Source organism: Eulemur rufifrons, chromosome 7 (assembly GCF_041146395.1).
Source record: "Eulemur rufifrons isolate Redbay chromosome 7, OSU_ERuf_1, whole genome shotgun sequence".
Taxonomy (NCBI): domain Eukaryota; kingdom Metazoa; phylum Chordata; class Mammalia; order Primates; family Lemuridae; genus Eulemur; species Eulemur rufifrons.
Genome location: NC_090989.1, coordinates 139,970,422 through 139,984,990, shown reverse-complemented (window position 1 = coordinate 139,984,990; position 14,569 = coordinate 139,970,422).

Below are 14,569 nucleotides of genomic sequence, written 5' to 3'. Positions count from 1 at the left end.
TAAGAATTTATATTCTTTTTGTGTCAGGCATCTTTCAATATAGGCTGTGGTTCAACCATTTTTTTTTTTTTTTTTTTTTTTTTTGCATGTAGCAATAGTTACTCTCATTGCAGCGTGATATTCCCTTGAGCAAATATAGCCAGTGGGCCAGTGAGGTGGCTCATGCCTACAATCCCAGTGCTTTGGGAGGCCAAGGTGGAAGGATCACATGAGGCCAGGAGTTCGAGACCAGCCATAGCAAGTTCTGGTGTCTACAAAAAATTTAAATATATATATTTATATATAGAGAGAGAGAGCTATTATAGTATTGATGAGTGTATATTTGTTTCCTATCATTGCTGTAGTAGATTATCACAAATTTAATGGCTTAAAACAATACAAATTTATTATCTTAACCATTCTGGAGTTCAAAATCAGCCTTACTGGGCTAAAGTTAAGGTGTCGGCAGGACTGGTTTCTTTTGGAGCTTTCAGAGGAGCATGTATTGTTTTCCTTTCTAACTTCGAGAGGCTGCCTGCATTCCTCTGCTCTTGGCCCCTTCTCCAAAGCCAGCTGCAAAGCATCTTCAACTCTCTCTGCATCCATCACCTCACCTCATTCTGACTCTTCCTGCCTCGCTCACACAAGTGATTAAATTGGGCCCTCCTTAATAATCCAGTATAATTTCCCTCAATTCTTTAAATATTTCACTCCACTGTCTTGCTTGCATGGTTTCTTTCTTTCTTTTTTTTTTTTTTTTTTTTTTGAGACAGAGTCTCACTCTTTTGCCGGGGCTAGAGTGCCATGGCATCAGCCTAGCTCACAGCAACCTCAAACTCCTGGGCTCAAGCAATCCTACTGCCTCAGCCTCCCAAGTAACTGGGGACTACAGGCATGTGCCACCATGCCCAGCTAATTATATATATACACACACACACACACACACACACACACACATATATATATATATATATTTTTTTTTAGATGTCCAGCTAATTTCTTTCTATTTTTTTAGGAGACATAGGGTCTTGCTGTTGCTCAGCCTGGTCTCCAACTCCTGAGCTCAAAGGATCCACCCACCTCGGCCTCCCAGAGTGCTAGGATTACAGGCGTGAGCCACCACGCCGGGCCTGCTTGCGTGGTTTCTGAAGAGAAGTCCGGTGTAATTCTTTGCTCCTCTATAGATGTTTTTCCCCCTGGTTTCTTTCAACTTCTTTCTTTTTTCTTTCTTTTTTTTTTTTTTTTGAGACAGAGTCTCACTCTGTTGCCCAGGCTAGAGTGAGTGCCGTGGCGTCAGCCTAGCTCACAGCAACCTCAAACTCCTGAGCTCAAGCGATCCTCCTGTCTCAGCCTCCCGAGTAGCTGGGACTACAGGCATGCGCCACCATGCCCGGCTAATTTTTTCTATATATATTTTTAGCTGTCCATATAATTTCTTTCTATTTTTAGTAGAGATGGGGTCTCGCTCTTGCTCAGGCTGGTCTCGAACTCCTGAGCTCAAACGATCCGCCCACCTCGGCCTCCCAGAGTGCTAGGATTACAGGCGTGAGCCACCGCGCCCGGCCTCTTTTTTTTTTAAATTGAGACAGGGTCTTGCTCTGTTGCCCAGGCTGGAGTACAGTGGCACAGTCATAGCTCACTGCAACCTCAAACTCCTGGGCTCAAGCAATCCAACTGCCTCAGCCTCCCAAGTAGCCTGGAGTACAGGCAGGTGCCACCACACCTGGCTAATTTTTCTATTTTTAGTAGAGATGGGGTCTCACTATGTTGCTCAGGCTGGTCTCGAACTCCTGGCCTCAAGTGATCCCACCCCTCAGCAACCCACAGTGCTAGGATTATAGGCATGAGCCACCATGCCCAGCCTAAGATTTTTTTTCTTTAAAGTTTTCTGCAGTTGGAATATAATATGCCTAGGTGTAGTTTTTTGAGGTTTTGTGGGGGTTTTGGGCATTTATCCTGCTTAATGCTCTCTGAACTTCCTGGATCTGTGGTTTGGTATCTGACATTAATTTGGAGGAAATTCTCAAGTCATTGCTTCAAATACTCCTGTTCCTTTGTCTTTCTTCTATTGGTTTGCCCAGTTATCCCACAGTTCTTGGATATTTTGTTCCTTTTTTGTCTTTTTTCTCTGTGTTTCAGTTTCGGAAGTTTCTACTGACATATCCTCCAGCTCAGAGATTCCTGCCTCGGTCCAGTCTACTAGTGAGCCCATCACAGGCATTCCTCTATTAGGTGTTTTTTTTTTTTTTTTTTTAATCCCTAGCATTGCATTTTGATATGTTTTGGATTTCTGTCTTTCTGCTCACATTACCCATCAGTTCTTAGGTGTTGTCTATTTTTTCTCTGAGAGTCCTTAGCATATTAATTATAGTTGTTTTATATTTATGGTCTGATAATTCCAACATCCCTGCCAAGTCTGAGTCTGGTTCTGATGCTTCCTCTGTCTCTTCAAACTGTGTTTTTAGTATGCCTTGTAATTTTTTGTTAATAGCAGGACACTGTGTACGGTAAAAGTAACCAGTACATAGGCCCTTAGTGATGTGGTGAGGTATGGGGGGAGGGGGAGCGTTGTGCGGTCCTGTGATTAGGTCTCAGCTTTAGTGAGCTTGTGCTCCTGCGTTGTGAAGACTTCACTAGTGCTTCTCAGTCCCCCCACCCGCTTGTGGTGGCACAGGATGTCTAGAGGGGGCCAGACTTGAATATTTCCCTACCATGACTGACCTGATGGTAGGGAAATAGGCTCTGGTAAAATAGTTTATCTTGAGGGCAGGCCTTGTTAGAACAGAATGCTCTGGCATATTTCAAAATGGTTACTTTCTCTCTCCTCCTGCCAGAAGCTTGAGGGGATTTTTCTCTGATCTTCCCTGTGAGAACCTGGTAGAGCTGGAGGTAAAACACAAAAGTGTGAGAACCCTCTTATGACTGGGTCCCTGTGGAATTCTCAACTCCCAGGCTTGTCCGCACTGAACCTCCAGTAATTCATCAATTGCAGTTCAGATTCTCCTACCCCAGTACTGGTTTCCATGGAGGTCTCTACCCACGAATGTCTACCTGGTAAGGTGATTCTCTGCCTGGCGGTCTCTAATTTTGAGGCAGTGGTTTGCTCTGTGACCTCACTTCTCTGACAGATGTAAGAATTCTTTTTCATTTGTTCAACTTCTTACTTGTTAGAATCAAATGATGACTTCCAAAGTCCTTACATGCTGGACCAAAAACTGGAAGTCTTATTTCCTCCCTTTCAAGATCCTTAATCATACCTGCAAAGTCCCTTTGCCAAGTCAGGTAATATTTGCAGGTTCCAGCAATTAGAATGTGGACATCTTCTGGAGTTTATTGTTCAGCAAACATCCAAACAGGATGTTTGGGTGGTTTTCAGATTTTCAGTTGCCATTATGAATAGGGGTATTGTGAACACTCTTGAATGTGTCTTGTGGAAAACATGTATTCATTTTGGTTGAGTGTATTTGTAGAAGTGGATTGTTGGGTCCATAGGCTATGTATGTATTCAACTTTAGTAGATAAAGCCAAATAGTTTTTCCAAAGTGGTTATAAAGATTTCCATTCCTGGGAGAAAATATTTGCAAGACATATGTCTGATAAGGGCCTCCTGTTCAAAATATATAAAGAGTATTTATAATTCAATAATATGACAAATAACCCAATTTAAAAATTGGCCAAGGATTTGAATAGACAGTTTCTCCAAAGGAGATACACAAATGGCAAATAAGCACATGAAAGGATGCTTAACATCTTTAGTCCTTGGGGATATGTGAATCAAAGCCACAATGAAACACTAACTATTCAGCCATAAAAAGTAATGAACTATTGACTGATGTATGCTGTAACATGAATGAACATTGAAAACATGTTAAGTGAAAGGAGCCAGTCACAAAAAGCCACATTATAGGATTCCATTGATATGAAATGTCCAGAATAAACAAACTCGTTGAGACAGAGTGTAGATTAGTAATGGCTAGGGGGAAGGGAAAATAGGAATTGGGGTTTCCTTTTGGGGTGATGAAAATGTTCCCGGCCGGGCGCGGTGGCTCACGCCTGTAATCCTAGCACTCTGGGAGGCCGAGGTGGGCGGATCGTTTGAGCTCAGGAGTTTGAGACCAGCCTGAGCAAGAGCGAGACCCCATCTCTACTAAAAATAGAAAGAAATTATATGGCCAGCTAAAAATATATATAGAAAAAAATTAGCCGGGCATGGTGGCGCATGCCTGTAGTCCCAGCTACTTGGGAGGCTGAGACAGGAGGATCGCTTGAGCTCAGGAGTTTGAGGTTGCTGTGAGCTAGGCTGACGCCACGGCACTCACTCTAGCCTGGGCAACAGAGTGAGACTCTGTCTCAAAAAAAAAAAAAAAAAAAAAAAAAGAAAATGTTCCGGAATTATATGGTGGTGAATATACTAAAAACTACTGATTTGTGTACTTCAAAAGGGTGAATATTATGGTATGTGAATTATATACCATTTTCTTAAAAGAATTCCTCCTACTAGCAGCAACTTCAGAGTTCCAGTTGTTCAGCATCCTTGTCTACATTTGCTATTGTCTGTTTTTAGTTTTAGATATTCTGGCAGATAGATGGTAGGATCTCATGGTTTTAATTGTATTTCCTTGATAACAAGAGTTAGTTAATTAGAGTTAAGCATATTTCATGTTTATTGGACTTTTGATATCCTTTTTTGTAAAATGCCTGTTTAAGAGTCTTGTCCTTTTTTGTGACGGGTAGGGGTTGGGGGAGAAGGCTGTATGATTTTTTTCTTACTGACTTGTTTACTAGTCCTTGTCAGATCTGTATTGTAAATATCTTCTTGCACTCTGTGGTTTGCCTTTTCACACTCTTATTGGTGTCTTTTCATGAGTAGAACTTACTGATTTTAATGTCCAATTTGTCAGTTTTTCTTTATGGTTATTGCTTTTCTTACCTATTTTTAAGAAGTGTTTGCCTGCCCACAAGGTCATGAAGATGTTCTACTATAATTTCTTTTTTTAAGAAGCTTTATTGTTTTACTTTCCTACAATCTATCTGGAATTGAGTTCTACCCATAGTTTCTTAAAATATGAGTGTTCACTTAATCCAATACTACTACTGGAAAAAAATCGTCGTTTTTACAACACGGCAGTGCTACCTTGGTGATAATTCCACTGTCCATTTATGCACACAACTATTTCTGGGCTTTCCAGTCTCTTCCAATTGCCAGTTTGCTTATCCTCATGTGGGTACTACAGGCTCAATTTCTGTAGGTTTATTTTAAAGCCTTTATCTGGTCACTTAAGCCCTTTAGTATTATTTTTCCTTATGTTGTTTTTGCTATTCTTGTGCCTTTGCATTTCCATATAAACTTTAGAACCAACTGGTCACTTGTCACAAAAACCTGGCATTTTCATTAGGATTGTAATGAATTTACAGATATTTGGGGATAACTGTCATCTTTACAACATCTGCAAACTATGAATAGTAATATCCTTCTGTTTTTACATAGGTCTTCAATTTCTCTTAGCAATGTTTGCAGTTTTTTTTCTTTTTTTAAGATTAAAAAAAAAATTTTTTTAGGCCAGGCTCGGTGGCTCACGCCTGTAATCCTAGCACTCTGGGAGGCCGAGGCGGGAGGATCGCTTAAGGTCAGGAGTTCGAGACCAGCCTGAGCAAGAGTGAGACCCCATCTCTACTAAAAATAGAAAGAAATTATATGGACAGCTAAAAATATATATATAGAAAAATTAGCTGGGCATGGTGGCGCATGCCTATAGTCCCAGCTACTCGGGAGGCTGAGGCAGGAGGATTGCTTAAGTTCAGGAGTTTGAGGTTGCTGTGAGCTAGGCTGACGCCACAGCACTCTAGCCCCTGCAACAGAGCGAGACTCTGTCTCAAAAAAAAAAAAAAAAAAGAAAAAGAAAAAGAAAGAAATTAACCAGATAACTAAAAATATATAGAAAAAAATTAGCCAGGCATGGTGGCGCCTGCCTGTAGCCCCAGCTACTCGGGAGGCTGAGGCAGTAGGATTGCTGGAGCCCAGGAGTTTGAGGTTGCTGTGAGCTAGGCTGATGCCACAGCACTCTAGCCAGGGCAACAAAGTTAGGCTCTGTCTCAAAACATAAATAAATAAATATTTTTTTAAACTATTGATTTTTTTTTTTTTTCTGGAGACAGAGTCTCACTCTGTTGCCATGGGTAGAGCGCAGTGAGTGGTGTCATCGAAGCTTATTGCAACCTCAAACTCCTGGTCTCAAGCCATCATCCTGTCTCGGCCTCCCGAGTAGCTGGGACTACAGGTGTGCACCACCACACCCAGCTGATTTTTCTGTTTTTTTGCAGAGACAGGGTCTTGCTCTTGCTCAGGCTGGTCTTGAACTCCTGAGCTCAAGAGATCCTCCTGCCTCAGCCTCTCAGAGTGCTAGGATTACAGGTGTGAGCCACACTCCCAGCCTGTTTGTAGTGGTTTTGCACCTCCTGTTTGTAGTTTTTTTGCAGAGTATTTGTTTTTGATGCTATTATAAATGCCATCCTTTTAAAATTTCATTTCACTTTGTTGCTGATATATATAAATACATCTTCTTCATATTAATTTCATCTAGCATCCTTACCTAATCCAGTTATTAATGTAATAGTTCACCTGTTATTTTATTTTTTTCTACATACAGTTATGTTATCTGCCAATAATGTTTTATCTCTTCCTTTCTAATATCTTGCTATATTATACCTGCACTCCAATACAGAATAGTATAAAACTGGTAAGAGGAAGCATCTTTAATTTTTGCCCATGTAAGAGTGAAACTTTCAATATTTCACCATTAAGTGTATTTGCTGCATGATTTTTATAGACGCTCTATCAAAGAAAGTACTCTTCTAGTCACTTTATAGCATAAGTTTTATCATGAATGGGTGTTGAATTTTATCAAATGCTTGTTTTCTTCATCTATTGAGATTATTCCTTTTCTTTTCTCTCTGTTAATGGTATGAGTGACCTTACCTTTTAAAAATTAAGCCAGCTTTGTATTCCTGGAATAAACCTAACTGGATCTTAATGTATTAGTTTTATTATATTGCTGGATTTCATTTGCTATTGTTTTGTGAGAATTTTTGCATTATGCTCTTGAGAAAGACTGGCCTGTAATCTTCATTTCTCATAATGTTCTGTCAGTACTGATAGCAAGATTATGTTGACTTCCTAAAACAAGTTGGGAAGTATTCCCTCTTCGTGGTTTTGTAAAGAGTTCATGTAAGACTGGTGTAATACTTGTCAATTTTGTTTTTTTAAAACTATCAGATAACAATTTTTAAGGCTCTTCGTGGAACAGAAGAATGACTCAAATGGTAATATCCGTTACAGTTTTCTTATTTGGGGACTTCCATTTATATAAAAATTATTTGCTGTTTAAACTGGCAAAATTCCAGAATATGGGAATTCTTCCTTCATGTAACACCTTACTAATGTCCTTACTAAATAAATGTTCCCCGTGCTGAAATAGGATTGTACACAATGATGCCAGGGAATTCTTGCTGAATGTGTAAGATTTTTCCTATGATCATGATCGTTTTAGGAAATTATAGGAAAAATGAGTTAATCTCTTATTCCAATGGGTTAAAGTTTAATAAACCCTAGGGAGAAACTTAAGCTATATACAGTATAAGATAATTTACTAGAATTTTTATCTCTTTTTTCTTGAGCTACGCCGTGGCCTAGGAAATAGCTAAGACATATGAATACCTATTTGGAAACATCCTGTTGTATAAATCTTGATTGATTATATGGGTTTGGTTTGGTTTTGTAGAAAAGAATCATGGATATTATGTTTAGACAGCCCCCGAAGCCTCATTTATTATAGTTTAAACCAACAGGTAGAAAAAATGGCTTAAATGAGGAAATATTTAAACATTTGGGCAAGTCTTGTGTGAAATAGGGACAAGGTTTAAAAAAATAAAAGAAAGTGTACTTGTCCATTGCCTAGTAAGTTCTTGGCTACCCTGTACCAAGAAATGCCAGGAATAGCTGGTATTTTATTCTCTTAAATATGCAATAGGGAGAAAATCACCAACCACTTTTGGTTTTACTGTTTTACATTGTAATCTATAGATATAATGAAAAATATGTGGTTATTAATGCGAAGAGGTACGTGGAATTCAAAAATATTTTTTAAAGTATTTCTCAATAAGATAGAAATAATTGGAGAATGGAAAGCCATAGTAATACTTTGAGAAAGTGGAGGTATGTATATACAAACAGATAAAGGGAGAGGAGTAAATATACACACATACATACACACACACATTTGGGGTAAAATAGTACCTTGATCCACTGTATTACCAAAAGCTTTTTAGAATTAGTTGTTGACAATTCCTTTCTGTCTTATGCTGGGTTAAGAATTTTTTCTAAAATGTAAATACAGGCCAGGCATAGTGGTCCATACTTGTACACTATATTGCCCAGGCTGGTCTCCAACTCCTGGCCTCAAGTGATCCTTCCACTTCAGCCTCCCAGAGTGCTAGGATTACAGGCATGAGCCACCATGCCCAGCCACAAGTGTTAGTTTTTTGTTTTCTGTTTTTTTAATTTATTCTTTAACCTTTTTTTTTTTTTTTTCAATGGGTTGGAGGTTGTGAGGAGGGGTGCTCAGTTGCCTTGGTTTTTTTGTTGTTGTTGAGACACAGTCCCACTCTGTCGCCCTGGGTAGAGTACAATGGCATCATTGTAGCTCACTGCAACCTCCAACTCCTGGGCTCTTACGTGATCCTTCTGCCTCAGCCTCCCATGTAGCTGGGGCTACAGGCATGCACCCCTAACGCCCGGCTGGGTTTTTTTTTCTTTTCTTTTTGGTAGAGACAGAGTCTCACTCTTGCTCAGGCTAGTCTCAAACTCCTGAGCTCAAGCAGTCCTCCTGCCTTGGCCTCCCAGAGTGCTAGGATTACAGGCATGAGCCACCGCACCCAGCCTCATACAAGTTCTAAAAGAAAACATGGGTAAATTCTGTTGTACCTGAGTGGGGAAAGACTTTCTAACTTTAATTCAATCCACATGCAATAAGAGAAAAATTTTAATTTCAACCACATAAAAATAATTTTAGAAAACAAGATGGCAAAAAGCGCCATAAGCAAATGTAACATATCACAGATAAAGAGCTAATATTCCTAATATATTAAGAAGTCTTTAAAAATAGAGGCTGGGGGCTGGGTGTTTCACTTATCAATATATCTTGGAAGTTACTTCATATCAGTTCATAGAAATCAACTTCATTAAAAGAAAAATTGAAGTAATCTATCCTGTGGCTATACCACAGTTTATTCAGCCAATTTCCTGGGCGACACTTCTCTAAGTAAACATTTTTGTATGTTTTTACTTCTGGAACCTTTATCAATGTTTTAACATTTTGAAAAAATAAAACCAATAATGAGGAAAGAACTCTGAGATGGATTCTGTGACCTCTGCTGGCACTTGGTATGAGGCAAGGCTTGTACGGAGGGCGCATGGTGATGCCCCGGACTCCCTACAATCCAAGTTCCAAACCGGACCCCACCCTCTCCCTTCCCCAGGCACCCGGAAGCTTCCACCTTCCTTTGTCGCCACTCTCATTCAAGTGATCAAACTGTCCTGGACTAAAGTACCCAAATGATGATGGCAGCAAGGAAGCTAAGTGACCCGCAGTCCTTTTATCCCCTAATCCCACTTAGGAATTAACTCTGCACTGGTGTGTGCCTCAGAACCAAAGACAGTATAGCATTCCTTTGCCTTTGCGGCCCTCTGCTGGTGTAAAGAAAATGTGGAAGCTGATGGTACTTGTTTCTCCTCTAGTCTAGTTTTGTTGGGAGAGGAGCTTTGATGAGTTATCATCTCTAGAATATGTCTGATCCAAACTTGGCTTATCTGGCCCCTTGCCCACTCTACAGTTGGGAAGTACTGATGAAACAGAAGACTTTGCCTTTGACGGCACAACACGACTTCCTGCGTTCTCCTCCCCTTTCTTACCCTGGCTGCTCCTCTCTTTCTCTCCCACTCCCTCCAAAGTTCTGGCCTAAATCATTTTCTTTCTATAGGTTCATCCCTTTAACATTTTAATGACTCTAACTATTCAGTGCTACAACTATTTTCCAAGTGCTTTATTTGCTCCAATGCTCCAGATCCATGTTTGAAACTATTTACCACAAACTCCACTTGGTGCCCTCTGGTACCTCAATTTCAGTGTGCCCTGAATCTGAGTTTTTCATCTTCTCTTTGTTGAAACAAATGACCCAAAACCTCGAAATAGGGTGAGAAAATTACTGACTGCCCTTTCAATGTCATATGAGATCAGTGGTTCTCAAAGTGTGATCCGTGGACCAGCAGCATCAGCATCACCTGCGAGCTGTCAGAAGTACAAATTCTCAGGCTCCACCCAAGGTCTACTGTCAGAAACTCTGGGGGTGGGACCCAGAGCAATCTGTGGTTTAACAAACCTTCCAGGCCAGGCACAGTGGCTCACACTTGTAATCCTAGTACTCTGGGAGGCCAAGGCAGGAGGATCACTTGAGGTCAGGAGTTTGAGACCAGCCTGAGCAAAAGCGAGACCCCATCTCTACTAAAAATAGAAAAAAAAAATTAGCCAGGCATGGTGGCATGTGCCTGTAGTCTCAGCTACTTGGGAGGCTGAGGCATAAGGATCATGTAGAGCCCAGAAGTTTGAGGTTGTTGGGAGCTAGGCTGACATCACGGCACTCTAGCCTGGGCAACAGAGCCAAACTCCTTTAAAAAAAAAAAAAAAAAGAGAAGCCTCCCAGGTGATTCTGATGATCACTCAAGTTTGAGAACTGCTGAACTAGTGCAGGAGTCATCAAACTATGGCTTGTGGGCCAGATTGAGCCCACTGCCTTGTTTTTATGCAGTTTTATTGGGATGCAGACACACCCATTTGTTTATGGCTGCTTTCATTTCACAGCAACACAATTGAGTTGAACAGTTGTGACAGAGACCATATGGGCCTCATAGCCTAAAATATTTACTATCTGGACCTTTAAAGAAAAGGTTTGCCCACCTCTGGACTACAGCACTGTCTACAAAACCCTCTGAAGGGTCATCTGATGATAGGGAAAGATAATTTTATGTAAGTTGCTATTTATTTATTTATTTATTTATTTTTTTTGTTGAGACAGAGTCTCACTTTGTTGCCCAGGCTAGAGTGAGTGCCGTGGCGTCAGCTTAGCTCACAGCAACCTCAGACTCCTAGGCTTAAGCGATCCTACTGCCTCAGCCTCCCGAGTAGCTGGGACTACAGGCATGCGCCACTATGCCCGGCTAATTTTTTCTATATAGATTTTTAGTTGTCCATATAATGTCTTTCTATTTTTAGTAGAGACGGGGTCTCGCTCAGGCTGGTCTCGAACTCCTGACCTTGAGCGATCCACCCGCCTCGGCCTCCCAGAGTGCTAGGATTACAGGTGTGAGCCACCGCGCCCGGCCTTATTTATTATGAGTTGGGCCCAAAGTCTCTAACTAAGGTATTTTTTTTTCTTTGAAACAGAGTCTCGCTCTGTTACATGGGCTAGAGTGCCGTGGTGTCAGCCTAGCTCACAGCAACGTCAAACTCCTGGGCTCAAGCGATCCTACTGCCTCAGCCTCCCAAGTAGCTGGGACTACAGGCATGTGCCACCATGCCCAGCTAATTTTTCTATATATATGTTTTTAGCTGTGCAGATCATTTCTTTCTATTTTTAGTAGAGACGGGGTCTCACTCTTGCTCAGGCTGGTCTCAAACTCCTGACCTCGAGCGATCCTCCCGCCTCGGCCTCCCAGAGTGCTAGGATTACAGGCGTGAGCCACTGCGCCTGGCCTGTAACTAAAGTATTAATTATAGAAAACTGATAAATTGGAAATGATTTTTGTCTAATAGAAGTGAAAATGATTTCTCTCTGGTACGGTTAATTACAAAGCTAACAATTTTATTCTCCTGTACACTATTAATCAGTTTTGGATCTAACCCAGCAATCCTATCCCATCATACTTTTTTTCTTTTATTGAATACACACATACACATACACCAGGGTCTCTCATATCCTCCTGAGAACCAGTTTTACATTACTCCGATTACTAATAAGTTAGATAAATCTTTCAAGCGTGCTCACTACATACTTGTATGAAAGTCATCTTTTTAATTTTTTCAAATTTATGGTTTGACATCAGTAAGAGTTAATTCCTCTTATATTCCCTGTCTGTGTCCTTATACTCCCCCTATCTCCCAGTTACATGATTTGAAACCTGACATCTGTCCCAATTTTCCCTTATTCTCCAAACAAATCAGTCTATGAATCTCACTAATTTTACCTCCCATGTTCTCTTGGAGCCAGCGCATGACTACTGTCAGAGTTGAAGCCCCTATTCCCTTGCTCCTGAACTTTCACAACAGCCCCTACCTGGATCTTTGTAACCAATCCAGTCTGCTCAAGGATGCTAGAAAAACACCTCCAAAGAGAAGCTCCGATCATTTCACTCCCCTGCCACAAGCCCTCTGGTTGTTCCTCATTGGCCAACAATAATGGAAAAGTCCAGTTCCTTAGCCTGATTTCTAAGGCCCTCCGAAACTTGCCCTGAAGCTCATCTTCCTTGACTACTCTTTGTCCACCCAGCCCTCCCTCCATTCTCTGTGCCTGGGCACACTTTCTTTGCCTTCCTTCATATTGCCCTTCTGCCTGAATATCCTCTGCCCTGTTTCTGCATGTCCAAACCCAAGTGTCGTTTAACCCCAGCTTGAAGCTCCACCATACTGATCCTTTTAACCAAAAGTCATTTCTCTCTGCTCTTAATTCCCAACACATTTAATTTGTATCTCTTTTATAGCACATATGACCTATTTTGTGACATGGTCCTTCCGGTTGACATTTTTGTGGCCTTATTTTAAGACAGCATCTATGATGCAACATTGTATCCACATTATTGCCTAACTGTGCCAACACAGATACATAAGAGCCAGTGACAAGTTTTGAGTAGGAGCTGCTGAAAAATTAAACTCTCAACTGGAAAAGTAGCACCACATTATTTTTTGACTGTCTAAAATCCCATCATGTTTTCCCCATCTATTTCTTCTTTTGAATGTTTTCTTTCTTTCACTTAATATTAAATACTAAAGGAGAAAACTGAATACTCTTCAAAACCTAAGTTAAATGCATCTTCCCTTTTTTTTTTTTTTTTGGTGTATCTTTTCAGCATAAACAAGGTTTCTCGTTTCAATGAACTATTCCAATTAGTTTATTCATTAATGAGGGTGACAATTTTCTGTGTGGATATGCCCATCAAAAGGGCTTCCTCTACAAGTATTTGCTCTTGAAGCACTAAAATCTTTATTTGTTCTTTTGATTTATGAAGAAACATAAGGGATGCACACTTCTTTAATTGGGAAGGATATTAGTCTCTAAATCCTGGGCACCCCCAAATCAATTGGGGCAAACGAAGTATGGAATGTCTGCTATCTACTACATAACTGGCTTTTACTTTTATCATATTAAAAGACAGTGTTCCTTCATGTGGATGAATTTCTTACCAGACTCACCTGAAGAGCTTATTACAAAAGTATATTCCCAAACCCCATCCAAATTCAGAATCTTTGAGGCTAGATCTCCAAAAATCTTTATTTTTAATTAACCTCCCAGATGATTCTTATGCACCCTAGAGTTTGTGAATCACAGGCTAAATTCATATCTTCTTCAAAATGTAAAGAGAAGCAGAGACCCCTAGAGAATTGTCCAAGGGCACCCTAAACAAACCAAGAGGGTTAAGAAAGTCTGTTCATCTTTTCTCCTATATCAAAATGTCCTTGCTTCTTTGTAACTTTCCCCCAATATTTTACTTTGAAAGTATTCAAACATAGAGAAATATTAAAACAATTGTACGGTGGACACCCATATACTTCACCTACATTCTACCATTAACATGTTACTGCAGTTGCTTTATCACAAGTCTATCCTTTTGTCTTTTCAGTCATCAAACCATCTTATTTTGGGGGGTGGATTTCTAAGGAAATTTTAGACATCAGTAGTGTCCAATCTGGGATAATGGTGGTGACCTGAAGAATAAAAGGGCAGTGAATCCTTGTAGCCCAGGTGAAAATTCAGTGGCCTCCTTTTATTGGACAGAATTTGGTGGTTGCTTGGCCTCGGGAAGACATTTAGAATGCATTTAATCAGTCAGAAGGATGGTTGGCTGGCTATAGACAGCCCCCATGGAATAGTATCTACTTGTCTCCGTTCATTTGAATAGGAGCTTTTCTCTTGTTATTGGAAGAAGAAAAGGGAGGTTTGGAATCATGGAAAAGAGATGATAAATGTAGCAGCAGTAAACCCTCCCCTCTTCCATGGGTTTTGAGACCTTACTGAAGAAATAAGGCTGAAGTTTGCTGGGTTAGTGGTTAGTCAGCAGCAAGCTGTGAGTCAGACTGCCCAGGCCTGTACTCCAGCTGCTCCTGGCTTTTTGACCTTGGATATGATACTCAACCTCTTGGCCTCAGTTTTCTCATCTGCAAAATGAAGATAATAATAGTATCTACTTTACATCGTTGTAGAGAAAATAGGTGTGCAGCCTGCCATGTAACTCAATCATCTTCAGTTGCTAAAATATAATTACATT